The sequence below is a fragment of the Arvicanthis niloticus genome, chromosome 26 (genome assembly GCF_011762505.2).
Source record: "Arvicanthis niloticus isolate mArvNil1 chromosome 26, mArvNil1.pat.X, whole genome shotgun sequence".
Lineage (NCBI taxonomy): Eukaryota > Metazoa > Chordata > Mammalia > Rodentia > Muridae > Arvicanthis > Arvicanthis niloticus.
In genome coordinates, this window is record NC_133434.1 from 30,402,622 (window position 1) to 30,418,613 (window position 15,992).

A 15,992-nucleotide genomic window follows, 5' to 3' on the forward strand; every position below is an offset into this window, starting at 1 on the left:
GGAACCTAAAGGCAGGAACCAAAGCAGAAGCCATGGAGGAGTGCTGCTTACTGGATCATCCGGCTTGCTTTCTTATACTTCCCAGATCTACCTGCTCAGGATTGGCACTGCTTATGGTAGGATGAGCCCTCACACATCAAACATTAATTAATAAAATACCCCCACAGACTTGTCTACAGGCCGATGTGATGGAGGTAATGTCTCAGTTGAAATCTCGTCTTCCCAGGTGACCCTTATGTCAAGACTATGAAAAGCAAACAGAAACCAGAAAACAAACAAACAAACAAACAAACAAAAAACCACAAAAAAGAAACTAACTGAAACATAGTATCTCTCACCCAGACTGGAAGTTCACTGATTCAGTGATGCTGGCCAGCAAAACAAAACAACAGAAAAAAGAAACTAACTGAAACATAGTATCTCTCACTCAGTCTGGGAGTTCACTGATTCAGTGATGCTGGCCAGCAATTCCCGGGCATCCTCAGCATCAGTACCCCCAGCACTGACATCACTGTGGTGGGCCATCATGCCAGGCTTTTTGTGCCTGTGCTGGGGATGTGAGCTCAGCACCTCTTGCTTGTTCAGCAAGCACCTTATTGACTGAGACATCTCGCAGCCCCAGAATAAACTCATGTGATAACTGAGCTGAAGCACTTTCGTCTTTTCTTTTCTTCTCTCTCTCTCTCTCTCTCTCTCTCTCTCTCTCTCTCTCTCTCTTTCTCTCTCTCTCTCTCTTTCTGACTTACATGGGTCTGTGCAAATATTTCACATTTTAAAACAATTATAAAGAGAAGTTATTTCATTTTTATTTGCACGTGCTTGTGTGTGAGTGTGTGCATGTGTATGTGGGTGCCAATAGAGGCCAGAGACAGTGTCAGATCCTCTGGAGCTGGAGTTACAGACAGTTGTGAGTTGCCTAATGTGTGTGTGTATTGGGACCTGAACTCAGGTCCCCTGAAAGGGCAGCAAGTACTTTTTAATGCTGAATTACCTCTCCAGGTTCGCTTTTAAATGTTTTTTTCTTCCCATTTCTTAAGAATAGTGATGATCTCCATAGCCCTTCTGTATTCCATGTTAGGATCTAGAATGTTTTTCGTTCTTCCCCAGTCTCAGAAGTCAGCGCAATAGTAAAGGCATGCAATTTGCTGCTGCTCTTTATCTATTTCTGGTCTCATGTTCTGCTTTGGAGTCAGATCCAGGTCACATGGTCACCCGGTCATACTGACCCAAGCTATTCAATAACCCATAGAGAGCAAGCTCCTGGAGTTCCCACGAGAGCACCAGAAGCAGACTCAGCAGTGACCCACTCCTTTCTTACTTATTCTGTTCCTTCCTCAGGCCCAGATCAGAGGAACTCAGCACCCTTTGCTTAGCAGGCCAGGAAGACCCATGGTAGGGTGGGGATTTCTGAATTCCACAGAAGGAAATTATGTCAGTGTTCACAGAGGTTCCTTGAAGGAAGGCGTTGGCAACTTCTTAGATTATGCTCACACATGTTACTGATTCCTCATGGGTCATGTTGTGCATTCATCCATTCATGCTTCTAACCCTCCCCAAGTCCCTACTGTGCACCAGAGACCAACACCGTGCACTGTAAAAACGAGTGGATTCCAGATCCAGCTGCTGCTTGTGTGGCTTTGGACAGCATCCGTTCAGCATCCGTTTCCGGTCTTGTAAAGTGGACCAGTCATCTCTGTACATAAGAAAACCTAGTAGAGTTAGCCTAGTGTTTGCTCAGACACTGTATTTCTTAGCTTCCTGTTACTGTAACAAAGCACTTGAGTCCATCAACATAAGGAATAAGCGCTTGTTTGGGTGCCTGGCTTCAGAGGTCCTCTGGTTGCTTGGTTATAGACATCATGGCAGGAACATACAGTAGAGGAAGATATCCACCTGGTAGTGCCCCCAAACCAAAGAGAGAGGTGAGGAGAGCCGGATTCCAGTATTCTTCGAAGGTTAAGTCCCATGTGTTTTTTCTTCTTCCACTAGGCCCAACCTCCTAAATGTGCTACCACCTCCTAATAGCATTACCAAATAGGGACTAAGACTTTTAACACATGGGCTGAGAAATGTTTAAGAACATGTGCTATTTCTCCAGTGGATCCAAGTTTGTTCTCAGCACCCATGCGGTGACTCCCAACTGCCCATAGTTCTTCTCAGGAATCCTACAACTTTGGCTTCCTTAGGCACCTGTGTTCAAGTACATAAATCCACACATACATAAAAATAATAAAAACAAATCTTTTCAAAGAAAAAGTACATGTGCCTTTGAGGGGCACATTCAAATTAAAGTAGAGATGAATGGGGCTACTATGTTCCTTAATAAGTATGAAACTCTGGTCTGTCTTATAGGTATATATGACATATATGCATATGTCATATATATATGTGTGTGTGTGTGTGTGTGTGTGTGTGTATGTCTTATAGTCTTACAGGAAAATGTTATTTCTGCCTAAGAGCATAGGCATATGGCATATAGCCATAGGCAGAGGCAGATGATAGGAAAATCATTATAATAACCATAGTGAACAGCCCTGCAGACCCAGATAAAAGGCACTGGACTCAGTGGTGGGCCTTTAGAAAGATGTGGGGTGGGAGGCAAGACTCAGTAGGAAACCTAGGGGAAGAGAGAGGGTTAAAGGAAGCAGAAGCTGTTCGTACTTTATTAGAAAGCAATATTCTTGATTAGCTTTCAGGATCCAGATTCTCATAAGTGAGACTTCCATGCCCCCAGAATGAATGCAATGGATGCCTGTGCATGGCACAGCCTCCACACACTGTTCAGTTGCTTCTCATCCACTGTATCTCTTAACATCACCTCCTCTCCGCGTGCCATGATGGTCCCTTTGCTCTGTCAGAAGCTGTGAGGTTCTGTTGTCCTTATCTTGCCGTGTTCGCAGCCTGGCTCCTACGTATGACAGTCTGACAGATGGTGTCAGGCGGCGTTCAGCAGCGTGTTCCTTACAAGGGGTCAGAGGTTGATATCTGAGCTTTGCAGGACATGGATCTCTGTAGCACCTAATTAGTGCTGCCTTCTGAGCATGAGTGAAGCCACAGGCAGTCCATAAAGGAAAGGTCATAGGTGCAATTCAATAAAACTTTATTTAGGGGCTGGAGAGGTGGCTCGGTGCTGTAAGCCCTTGCTGCTCTTGGGGAGGATTGGTGTTTGGTTCCCAGCGTCCGAATTGGGTGGTTCACAACTGCTGTTGCAGGGGATCTGGTGTCTTCTTCTGACCTCTTTGGGGACTTGTGTACATAAACATGCACATATCCTTAAATAAAAATAAAATCTCACTAAAACCCTTTATGGATATTCTGATGATCCCAGCATCCATACCATATCATAGCACATTCTCTGTCTGTTTCACTGTCTCTGTCTATCTGTCTCACTCTGACTCTTTCTCTCATTCTGTCTCTGTCTCTTTGTCTGTCTCTGTCTCTCTGTTGTTGTTCAACCATTTGAAAATGTGACCCTCTCTCTCCCCCCAAAATGACAATCAGTCAGGCTTGACCTATGACTTCTAGTCTAGTTTACTACACTATTGAAAACCTTTTCAATGCCTGGAAGAATGACTGTGAACATCGTGTGAGTAATCTGTATTGTTGCTGGGACAAAATACTTGACTAGCAGTTTCAAAGAGAAATGGTTTACCCAGCTTAGAGTTCAGAGGATGATTCCAGAGCGGCCCGGAACCTTGGCAGAAAGTAAGGAAGGAGGGACAGCAGGAGCAGGAAGCTGCATGGGCTCCTGCACCCACAGTCAGGAAGCAGAGAGAGAACAGGAAGTGGAGCCAGCCTATAAGAGCCCAGGGCCCTCCCACAGTAGCCTACTTTCTCTGGAAAGGTTCTGCCTCTTAAAGGTTCCACAGTGTTTCCAAACGGCACTGCCAACTGGGGACCGAGTTCAGATACACAAATGTGTAGATGGCTTACAATTAAACCACAACAGTGCCCAGAGAGCCCACAAAAATCATAGGTGTTCCAGTGTCCCTAAGAGTCTAATTCAAGTCATAAGTTTTAGCAAAAAAAAAAAAAAAAAAAAAAAAAAAAAAAGGTTGTGAGCTTGGGTTATATCAACTTAACACAATGCCATAATAAAACTTGCTATATTTTGAGTAGTTATTGTAGTGAATAAAAAATTACAGACTTTCAAAATTCTTAGCATCAATGACTTTAACAATATACTATACCCTTTCAAGATTCAGCCAAGAGCAGATTGAATATATATATGCATATGTATTCATACATACATACATACATACACACACACACACACACATATATTTGTTTGCTTGTTTTTCAAAGCAGGGTTTCTCTGTGTAGCCTTGGCTGTCCTGGAATTCACTCTGTAGACCAGGCTGCCTTCAAACTAAGACATTAGCCTGCTTCTGCCTCCCTAGTGCTGGAATTAAAGGCATGTTCCACCACTGTCTGGCTCAGATTGAACATAGTTTTAAAATTTTTTATCAGTGCCGGGCAGTGGTGGCGCACGCCTTTAATCCCAGCACTTGGGAGGCAGAGGCAGGCGGATTTCTGAGTTCGAGGCCAGCCTGGTCTACAGAGTGAGCTCCAGGACAGCCAAGAAACCCTGTCTCGAAAAAACAAAAAACAAAACAAACAAACAAACAAAAAAACCAAAAAAACAATTATATCAGTATTGAATATGGTCAGATCTTCACTGTTGTCTTTATCTACTAGAAACGTATGGTACAGCATCCATTTACCTAACATGGACCGTACACGAGGCAGTAGGCAGTATAAGTAATCTAGGGATGGTTTAAAATGTCCAGGCAAGAGGATGAGCATAGCTCACACAGTAGTACCATTTCTATAAGGTAGCCTCTTGTTTAGCATTTGCAGTGTGTGAGATAGTATCAGTACCCGCAGGAGTAATTTAAGGCATATGGGAGGATATACGTAGACTATATACAAATACCATGACTTTTTATATGACGGACTTGAGCGTTCATGGCTACTGTTCTTGGTGGGATGCTGATGAGGCTAGGATATTGATGGATGAATACATTGTATCTTGTTTTAGTTCCTGATTGAAAGGGTGCTTTCCACATTGCTCTCTTGTGTTTGATCCTGGAGTCCAGTAGTTCTGACTCCTCACATCCTGATGGCCTGTGGTATGGAATTTGACTTGATGCTGGCTGAATCCACCAGGGAAGGGCACGGAAGGCACTCCCAGGCTTGTATTTGGCACGTGATGAATGCAGGATAAACTTGTTCCCTCTTCTCCCAAGGACTCAAAAGTCCTTGTGTTTTTGGTCAGCTCCAAAAACATGCTGAGCTTCTTTGAGCTTGTTTCTCTGGTTCTTTCCACATGCAATAAAGTCACTAACCTTTTTAAATGGAAACAAAAACAGAGAGTGTTGGAAAGCCCAGTTCCCCGCCCGGGTCACCAGCTCTCCCTTATTGGACAAAACACAGCTCTGTGCAGACTGCTGGTTGGGGCCAGAGGAGAGGCCCCAGCTCCAGGGACCAAGGCTTCAGCTGGATGTAGACCTGGCTCTCCATCCAGGAGGGGCTGCCTGGCCTGCTGGCTTCTCCCATCTCCACAGCTCCTGGGTGTATATCGGTTTCTGAGATTCCTATAGGCAGAAAAGTGGGATTCTCTCCAGATGGGAGACCACCAGCCCTGAAGGTGACTGCGAGGCTGTGGTTCTTGGCTCCCGAACCGGCTTTCACTATATGTGTTGGATGGAAACCCGACTTGAGCAAGCATGCGTTTGTGTTGTTTAGGGGGCGATGGCACATAGCCATGTGTGCTTTCTGGCCTGGGGGCTGGTAGCATGTGAAGGGAGACAGCTGTTGTCCTTTGGCCAGTGAGGGTTTTTCTTATTGTTTTGTTGGGCAGGGGGCTGGTGTTCTTGGGTCAAGAGCTCTTAGGTGTATAGACAAGTGGTCTTGGAGTTGTGGGCCTGAATTTTGAGTTCTCTTTTGGCATTGGCTTGCCTTTTGACTGCCAGAGTCATTGCCCATTGTTGTATCACTAATTCTTCACTCTTGAATGAACAGTTATTGATTAGATCATTTCTAAGGGATGTTGCTCTTTTGTTTTGTTTTTCAAGACAGGGTTTCTCTATGTAGCCCTGGCTGTCCTGGAACTCACTCTGTAGACCAGGCTGGCCTCAAACTCAGAAATCTGCCTGCCTCTGCCTACCAAGTTCTGGGATTAAAGTCATGCGCCACCACTGCCCGGCCTAAGGGATGTTTCTCAACGGAGACAGATGCAGATATTTGGCCTTCACTCTTACTCAGCAGCGATACAATGTTTCTTCTCTTCCTACAGAGTGGTCAGTCACAAGGACCCTTACCACCACCCATAGAAGCAAAGACACACATTCCCTCTTTTTCCCTCTTTTCTGCTCCTGCTTGTGGCCTCGGGGGGGGGGGGGGGGGGCACATGAGGAACTGTGCACCTGCTTTGTTTTATCTTTTCCCCTCCCAGCAGAGGAATGCATGTAGGGATCTGACAGAGATCAGGAACCATCACCATCCTGGCCATCCTGGTGACTCCCTCTTCCTCAGCAGAGACCAAATGGGACTTAGGATTTTGTCTCTGGCTGAGCTTGATGAGGGAAAAGCCCCTCCCAGACTTTAGCACGTCAAAAGAAGACAGTTAAACGCAGGCTTTAAAGAAGATCTTTGTTCATGGCACAATGCTTGTGCAGGGTTAGCACAGCATCAGTCACGAGAACCAGGAAGGTCTTCTGCTGAATGAAAAAGGACAATAGGTCGAGGCCAGCACTAAGCTGACAAAGATGTTAGAGATACCCGGTGAAGGTTCAGAAGCCGCCATCACGAAAGTGCCTCAATAAGTAATTATCTATATGCTTGAAATAAATAAAAAACTGTTTTAGAAAAGAAAAAGGAGAAAAGACTCTATTATCTATCAATTATCTGTCAATCAAACATCTATTTACCATTTATTATCTATCTATCATCTATTTTATTCATTCACACATAAATCAATTTGTCCTCATCTGTCCACCAATAATCTCCCCCCTCTCTCTTTCTCATCTGCCTTTCTATTTATTTATATTTTCTACCTTTCTAGCTGTCAATTATGTATATATTTGTCTTCTCTCTATCTGTGTAATGCTGGGATTGAATCTAGGGTCTTGCACATAATAATGTTATACCACTAAGCCCTGGAAATTATATTTCTAAATGTTAAAATTATTACAAGTTAACAAGTTGTAATAATGTCTAATTCTTGGGTACAAAGTGGAGTGTTTAAATCGAGCTAATTCTCCTTCATCTCAGACGCTTGTCACTTTGTAGAGAGGACATCTGAAATGTACTCAGTGAGTATGAACTAATTACTCTGCTGTCATTAACTGCTCACTAAACTATGCGACAGATTAAACAGGGACACTCTGTACCCTTCCACCGTCCCTTCCTTTTGCCTCCACTCTGCTACCTTTAACTACCCTCTGTACTCTGCTTCCATGGGTTGAATGGTTTTAGAATCCACATGTAGGTGAGAACATGGGTGAACCTTCTTGTGTCTGGCTTATTTCGCTCAGCATAATATTCTCAAGTTCTGTTCATGTTGTCCAAATGACAAGGTTCCCTTCCTTTTAAAGACATAGTATTCCACTTAGCATTCTTTATTCGTGCATTGGCTGAGGGCATTTGCATTCATTTCTACATCGTGCTTATTGACAAGAAGGCTGCAAGGAACCTGAGAGTTCATGCGTCTCTTCACTAAACAGGTTAAGTACTGAAGAATAAATACCAAAAAAAGGAATTGATACACCAAACTTTCTTTGCAGGTTTTCTTGTTTGTTTAACTTGTTTTGTTTTTTGTTGTTTATTTTTGTTTTTTGTTTTGTTTTTTAGAAACTTCCATGCTGTATTTCATGATTGTTGCTCTAACTCCATCTCCGATCCGTGTCATTTGAAAGTTCCACCCCTGTGACTCTCAGCAACAACTGCCATCTTGAGTTTGCTTGATAATAGCTGTCCTGACAGAAACACATCCCTGCTTTAAAGTTCCGTTTCGCCTCTATGTGTTCTCTTGAGCGCCACCTATCGAGGTCCTTCCTCTACTTTTTTACTCTTTGTTGTTGCTATTGGGTTGAGGCCTTTTCCTATTTCAGGTATTAATCCCTTCCGGGATTCACTGTTTGTCAACATCTTCTCCTAGTTTACAGGCTATCTTTTCACTCCGATCTGTTTCCCTTTGCTTGAAAATGCTTTTGTGTTTGCTGTAATCTTACTCGTGTTTTTGTTTTGTTGCCTGTACTTTGGGGATGGGATTTTAAAAAGTCATTACTCATACCAGGGCTATGCAGTATCTCGCCGATTTTAAAAATAGTTTCTAGTCTCATGTTTAAGTTTTGAGTCCCGAGTGGAACTTTTAAGAAGGGAAATACATGATAACTGAAATCAGGTCTCACTGGATGGACTGCTTAGGAGAGTAGAAGCAGGAAGATTGAGACAAATTAGAGATGTAATGAGTTACCCAACCTGAGCCACAGAGAGCAGCAGGCCTGAGCTAAAAGCCAGGTGTCGGTAGGACTATGACAAAAGATCCGATATCTGTGCTTGTGCAGACCCCGGAGAGAAGAGAGTAGACAGGGCCGGAAGCTTCCGGATGGAATCATTCCCCAAAATGTTTTCAGATGTAGCTAAGACACAACCTCAACTCAAAAAGTCTAGCGCCAAGACCCGTAACAGTCAATTGTTAATTTGGGGGGACAATCTCTTGCTGTGTAGCCCAGGCTAGCTCTGGCTTGCTGTCATCTTGCTGCAACTTTCTAAGTGCTAAGATTATAAGCTTATGGTCAAACTTCTGAAAATGATTTTGAAGAGGAGGGGCTGGAGGGGTGGGGAAGAAGTGATGTGGTTGGAGACAGAGAGATGCATAGGTCACAGTGACGGATGCGCCTGTTCATCTGGGATTGGGTTGTGCGTGTGTGCATGTGTGCGTGCGTGCGTGTGTTCACATGTGCCTAGTTTCAAATGTGTGCATGTGGTATGTATGTGTGTCGTGATGTGGAGGTCACTGGTTAGTGCTGGATGCCTTCCTCTATTGTCCCACTTTACTTGTTGAGCTGGGTTTCTCGGTGTATTTGAGACACCCGGGTTCAGCTAGCTAGATAACCAGCTTCCTCTGGAGAGTCACCGTCTCCCCCTCCCAAATGCTAGAATTACAGGTGTGTGCCTGGCCTCTGTTCATGGGGGTCCCTGGGGATCGTATTTCCATCTGCATACTTCTGTAGCAACTGCTTTACCTATGAGTCATCACGAGCTCCCCACTTAGTCGTGGAGAAAGGTGTGTGGGGAAGTTGGAGAAACATTGACTGTCCGGTTGGATGAGGCCGGGTGGAAACGGCACAGAGGAGGGGTTATGGGAGAGAGAACGGAGAGGAAAGACTGAGTTGGCAAAAGACTGAGCCCAGCACACAGGGAGTGGGGCTCACAGAAGACTGGGTGAACACTGAGTTCCATTCTCTGGAGACACGGTGACGCCCCCACTGGCGTGCATGGCTGGCTGTGCAGCTCGTGACTGGCCTCTTGTGCGGAAGTAGCCATCAGCAGGAGGAAACTAGAAGCTGTTGGGCGGATAGGCTGTGAGATATGGGAGCTCCTGGGAGCTCAGTGTGACACCCAGTCCTGCGCAAAGGTCAGGGCGAGAGAACACTGGTCAGAGTTTGTGGAGCTTGTGCTATTGCTAGCAATTTTTCCAGTGTAGGCTAGAGTGAGCCAGTAAAGGAAGACAGATGTGAATGGAGTTGCAGCAATGCTGACGGGTTCAAGTAAAGGGTCTGGTAACAGCTTTCTCCTTCCTAAGCTCAATTACCCTTCATTGTTTTTCTTGAGCTCGGTTTCCTTCAAAGCTGTCTTAGTTTATGTGCTGGACATCTCTCTGGTATTGGCTTAATCTTTTAAACACCACACCTGACTCGAGCTTGACCTAATGCTGGCCTGTCACGGATTCTGTCAAAGACATAAGTCTAACGTGCTCCATCTCTGCTTCTCTCTGACAGCCAGTCAGAGCTTCCAGCACACAGGGTGCAGCTGGGGTTGCTACAGATCACTGACCAGATTTCTGTTGCTTTAAAAAAAAAAAAAAAAAAAAAGACGATGTAACATAAACCTGGTGGCGTAGGCCTCAGGAGCCGAGCAGGAAAAGGCAAATTCGTTCCCCTGACACTCGGAAGTACCAAGGGCAGAAAGTGGGCCCAGCTGATTTATGGCTCACACTCACCAGCGAGTGTGCAGGGAACTGGGGAGAGATCCTAGACTCAAGGCCAGAGATGGCAGTGAATGAGCTGGGCAGAGCACAGCTTACACCTCCCCTGGCTGGAGCCCAGCTGCAGCCCGGGTATTGTGCAGCAGAGAACGTAGGCCATCAGGCCTTTGGGGACTGTGCAGTTGATGCTGAGTGCCAGGAGGCCTCGGAGCCATGTAACATTAGGTTATGAGACAGTAAATAATTAGCACCTTTCTGTGTACATTTCTCTACAGGATTTTGGCTTTTCTTAATCTTGTTTTTTCATTTTTTTTTTTTAAGAATGGGAGTGGGGATTGATAAACCAGGAACATGCACAATTTTATATACATAGTTTTTTTTTTTCCTAATAGAAAAACTGTGTTATCCATAACTCAGCTCTGAAGTTTCACCAGATCCGTTTGTGAGTGAGTGTGCCACTTGCTGTCTAGGAATGTGTTCTTATATTGTTAACACATACGTGAACCCTCCTTCCCTGTCTTTGTGTGTGTGTGTGTGCATGTATGTGTGTGTGTGGGGGGGAGGGAGACAAAGAGAGACAGAATGAATATGAATGGGCATGGGAATTAATATGTATGTGTGTGCATGGACATTGATGCTCTACAGAATGACAAAAGACCATTGTAGGTCATGGGACATAGATCCTATTGAGGAAAATGCAGGCTAAGACAGACCCTAAGTCAAAAGAAGGGAAAGATGGTCTGAGCTGACACTCTCCTGGTCTCAGGGCCACCTTGCTTTTGGCCAGATTGTCTAAGAAGCACACATAGGTGTTAGGAATGGCATGGCTCACTGTTGAAGGCTCAGGGCAGCCCCTTAGTAAAGCTGCAGCTGCAGCTGCCCATGCAGAGCTGGGCTGGAATAGTCTGCTCTCTTTCCTTTGATAGCCACAAGCCAGGCAGTATAGTCTGTTCGTGGAAGAAGATTCTTGGAGAAGTTGTAACTGAGTTGGGAGAATGGCTGGGATTCTGCCTCTCAGCGTCTGAATCCTAGGGAGGGTTACCCGTGACTCACTGGGACTGTTTCCTGGGTGTTCAGGGCTTTAGGAGTGCTCATCTCAGAAATACTTCGACACACGTGTCAGTGGCTACAGAAGACCACTGCTGCTGTTCAGATCCCCAGCTGGGCAAGCCAGCCTTCAAGAGAAGCCCCACCCCCTACCCCCAGAGGATGCTAGACTTGAATGTCACCCAAATGGGTACCTGCTGTGCATGAGCCCTGTGCTAGGCACCAACTCAGAAAGGGGGGAGGAAGTCTTAATGACACATAGTGACATTGAGTTCCTTATATGAGACAGACTAAAACAATGACACTAAGCTGATAGACTTCTGTGGTCAGTCAGATGCTGAAGCCAGAGGAGAAAGTCCCTCTCTTTTGATCTGATACATCTGAAGCTGAGAAAGGCAATGCTCCTGAGTCCGGCACACATGGCTCGTGTATTTGAAACATCCTGCCTGCCTGCTATTTTGACACTTGAATATTTTCCCTAGTTACCTGGGAGACGCTTTTTTTTTCTTTATTTTAGGATTGAAAACAAGCATAAATTCACAGCAGCGTTAATGACCCTGAAGATGATGCTGTCTGTGCGGTAACCAACTTTCTCCAGGTGAGGGTGGAGCTGCAAGGAAGCCCCCTTAATGTAGAACAGAGCTGGTGGTGATGTGTTTGCTTGCAAGTAGCCAGGGAGTTTGAATAGACCTCCACATTTTTTCCTAACTCACATTCTGTGTGTTTCCTCGTTGCTCAGGGTGAGCTAGTCAGTCTGCAGTATGGGGGTTCCATGGGAAGAAGTGAGTTTTGCGGCTGAGTGAAAAGAGGACAAAGGGGCTGGGCCCTGTGACGTGACGGGAGGAAAGACCATCAGCCAAGGACAGATTGGTTGGGGGAACATTCCTTTGGCTGTCCTCCATCCAGGGGAGAAGCAGCTGGGAATGTGACGAGCTGGGGGGAGGCCCCAAGGTCAGCTTCAGTGTGTACCCCGTGGCCTGGGGCTGGATTTCCTGAAAAGGTTGTGTGGATTCATGACTGCCTGGAGAAGGTGTGAGAGGCCAGACCCTCCACAGAGGCAGCACGTGTCTATCTGCAGTGGTTAGTCTGCCTGCTCCCAGGCCTCTCTGTGGATGTTTGTTGAACACGCATGGTAGCATCTCCAGAGAAATGAGAGAGTCCTGTATGTACAGCTCTGGCTAGGGACATGGCAAGAAGAAAGGCTTGAGTTCAGTTCCCCAACACTCACATAAAAAGACAGGCGAGGGATCTGTAACCCCAGCACTGGAGAGGTGGAGACAGGTGGATTCCCAGAGCTTGCTGGACAGCTGATGTCACCAAATAGGTCAGCTGCACAGCTCAGTGGTAGGCCCTGTCTCAAAAAATGAGGTGAAGGGCTGGACAGATGGCTTGGCTCTTAAACACTAGACATACAAGCCAGAAGATGAGAGTTTGGGTCCATGGAAACCGATGTGAAATGACAGGGGGTGTGGTATCTGCTTGTAATTCCGGCCTTCAGAGGCAGAGCTGGGCTCTTCAGAGCAATCTGGCTGGCAAGACTAGTCATATTGGAAAGCTCTGAATTTGATTGAGAGACCCTGCCCCAGTGAAAAAGGAGGAAACTGATCAAGGATGATTCATTCCACTTATCCACCTTGGGGCCTTCAATGAATGTGCATACATACGCATGTGCAGAAAACCAACACACATACACATGCACACCACGAAACATGGAGAAAGGGATAAAAATAAGGTGGCTAGCAATTAAGGAAGACATGTGACCTCTGGTCTCTACATGTGTGCATACCACCCCCCCCCCCAAGAGAAGTACATCAGGTTTATCATTCAGCCAGCCTTTTATTGCTGCCTGCCCTCCAGGCAGTGTGCCCGAATGCGGGTGTTTATTAAGGTAATTACAGTCTCTTGCCTTTAGAGTCTGTATCTGTCTATTGCCTTTAGAGACCTTCCTATCTTTCGAGGAGCAAGTGTAGGCAGATGGTGTCTGATATCTGTTCAAAGACAAGAGTTCCTTCTCTTAAGGTTCGAGTCCATGCCCCTCCCTCTCATCTGGCACGTTTGCATATTATCTTATTAATTAACAGTTCATGTTACCGGTTGCTGGCCTGCCCAGTCTTTTGTCATTGCAGTAGGACATTGTTGTCTATAAAGTTCACTGTTGAGGACTATGCAATCTAGTTACAATAAACAAACAAACAAACAAAAGAATTCTTACACTGTTTTAAAGACGTTTTTAGTTGAGTGTTAGGCTGTATTTGTAACTGTGCTTGGCTGCTTGTAGCCCAGCAGGCTGCCGGTTGGACTGCCTACAAGGCTATCCCTTCCTCTGCCTGCTCAGGGAAGCCTGTTCACTTTAAGCAGAGGATCTCTTGAAGAAATAAAGCCTCTTTCTGCCTCTTGCTTTTGGTCACCGTTTCTTGCAGCTTTCTTCCTTCTCCAGCCAAAGCTTCCTCCCCCCCCCCATAGTGGTCTCTTGGTTGTGTCATGGAGACACCCGTGTCACCTCACTGGACAGTACCCTCTCTTCCCAGTGGCTCTAGACCTTGATCTTTACTCTCTGGCTGGCCACAGGCACAGCTGGACTCTCAGTCCTTAGCTCTCTTCCATTCCCCCGTTCTCTCTACAGGGCAAGGTTTATCCATTCTGAACACATTAAGTTCCGTGAGGACTCTGGAAGCCTTCATTCATCATCAGTCCCTTTCCCCAGTCCTCGTCCCTTATCCAGGTGTTGCTTTCCCAGATGTTGTTTGTAGGTTGAATAGCACGCCGTGTCCCCTCTCAGACGCTTAGTGAAAGATGGTTTTCAGTCTTCTTCAGCTTCCCTATTTGGAGACCTGGGTGACTGGGCCATGGCCAGCCTCCTTCTAAAATCCTTGACCCTGGTTCTTTGCTCGTGAGTCACTTCCTGTCACTTCCAGGGGACTAGTGCCCTTTGTTTGCTTTACATTGTGTGTGTTCCAGGCATTTGTGTGGGAGGAGGGCCGAGAGCTGGAGAACAGGGACCTGCAGTTGGGCCCTTCTGATGTTGACTCGAGGGGCTGAGCAGACCCACCTTTTCAGAACCAGATGAGTCAGGTAGGAGCCTTGTTCATAGCATGAGGACAAAGGGCAAGAAAAATACTCGGAGTAGGGGGCAGTGTGGTTGTATATCAGCTCGGGGCACATTGGCATCTTTAGGGGTCAAAGGAACCCTTCAGCCCTGGCTTGGATTTCCCAAGATGCTCTTCTTATCTTCTTTATATCAAGTCCTGTGGCCTCCCAGGGTGTGGGGACTGTGACTGAACCAGATCGGGTGACTTGCTGGCATCGTACTGAATCTGAGAGAAGCTGAAATCTCCAATCTCTCGGGAGCGTCCACTCTTACAGAAGCTGCGTTGTTAGACACTATGTTCAATGTCAAAGCTATAAATCATGAGCAAACCTCAGAGCGAGCCTCAGCCTCATGGAGCCCTTGTTTACTCACTGGCTTACACACTGTTGCCAGAAGTATCTTTGGGGAACCTCCTTTAACCATGCTCCCCTCCCCAGAGCTAACAATGGCTCTTTCTTGTCCAACTCATCAGAATCAGCCCCACAATGCTTTACAGGGTCGTAGATAACAGGCTTTACTGGGCTACTCATGTTTTAGTCCACACACTCATATTTCTAATCTTTTATTGTGACCGCCCTTTCTAAGAGGGGACTTTGAACTTGCTTGTCTGTAAGCGACAGGGGGGGAATACCCACCCTATATGTGATAGATACTGCTATTTCTTCTCTAATTAACTTATTTTGCTATTAATTAACGCTGGTCATGACCCACAAAATTAATTTCATGATGTCCATATGGGTGGTGGGGACACGCAGACAAACAGAGCTGCTTGAATAGAAGACACCTCATGGAAGCCAGTGTCAACCCCAAGGATGTGACAGAGCTCGCAATTCTCCCACAGGAAGCTCTCAAACCGGATGTAGGGATTACCAATCAAATCTGATAGAGAGCTGGGCATAGTGGGTTCCAGAACTTTGAAGTCTGAGGCAGGGGGATCAGAAGTTCAAGGTCAGCCTGCATCATCACTTAGTAAGACTGTCTCAAAAATCAAACTCCAAGTCAAAAAAACTAAGAAATTAACCAAAAGACACACTGAAGTGTCCTCCATTTTTTTTTTTTAATTTTGAAGTTGATTTTTTTTTGTTTTTGTTTTTTTTCGAGACATGGTTTCTCTGTGTAGTCCTGGCTGTCCTGGAACTCACTCTGTAGACCAGGCTGGCCTCAAACTCAGAAATCTGCCTGCCTCTGCCTCCCGAGTGCTGGGATTAAAGGCGTGTGCCACGACCGCCCGGCTTGAAGTTGATTTTTTAAAATATTAGTCAAAATATAATTGTGCTTCCAACTCCAGTGTGTTTGGCTACATATTTATTTTTGCCTATGAATGTGTTATGCAACCACATAAAAATAGACTCCAAATGTAAGCTTTGAAGGGATTGAAGCACAAATGGAAGAAGCCATATTTTAAATGGCGTGCAAATGGATGCCTTCTTTCTAATGAGTAAATATCTTAAAGCATAATACACATGGGCGGGGGGATCAGGATGCTGCCACCTACAGTGACTGGTTGTAAACTGTTTCAGCCTGTGTGGAGTGTTTGCCTTGCAAGCATGAGACTCTCCATTCAATCCTAGCACTGCACAAACTGGGCATGGTGAGGAAGATTATAAATTCATGGCCCTAGGCCACTAGAGTCCTCTTTATGGG

At 45.7% G+C, this 15,992-nt stretch overlaps 1 protein-coding gene and 1 long non-coding RNA gene across 5 annotated transcripts in view; one reads left to right on the forward strand and one right to left on the reverse strand.

Annotated features, from left to right (window-relative positions):
- Nucleotides 1–15,992, forward strand: part of Thsd4 (thrombospondin type 1 domain containing 4) — a 562,869-nt gene that overhangs the window by 5,879 nt on the left and 540,998 nt on the right. The window contains exon 1 of one of the 4 annotated variants that reach the window (XM_076925456.1): nucleotides 14,312–14,332. The exons of the other annotated variants lie outside the window; for them this stretch is intronic. The gene's annotated coding sequence lies outside the window, so the exon portion shown is untranslated. Of the gene's footprint in view, nucleotides 1–14,311; nucleotides 14,333–15,992 lie in introns of those variants that run through there. 4 annotated transcript variants of the gene reach the window in all.
- LOC143438895 (uncharacterized) lies at nucleotides 2,636–3,987 on the reverse strand. The gene is made up of 2 exons (XR_013107445.1): nucleotides 3,653–3,987; nucleotides 2,636–3,272 (listed from the first exon to the last, which is right to left on the reverse strand). It is a non-coding gene; the product is annotated as an uncharacterized LOC143438895 (long non-coding RNA).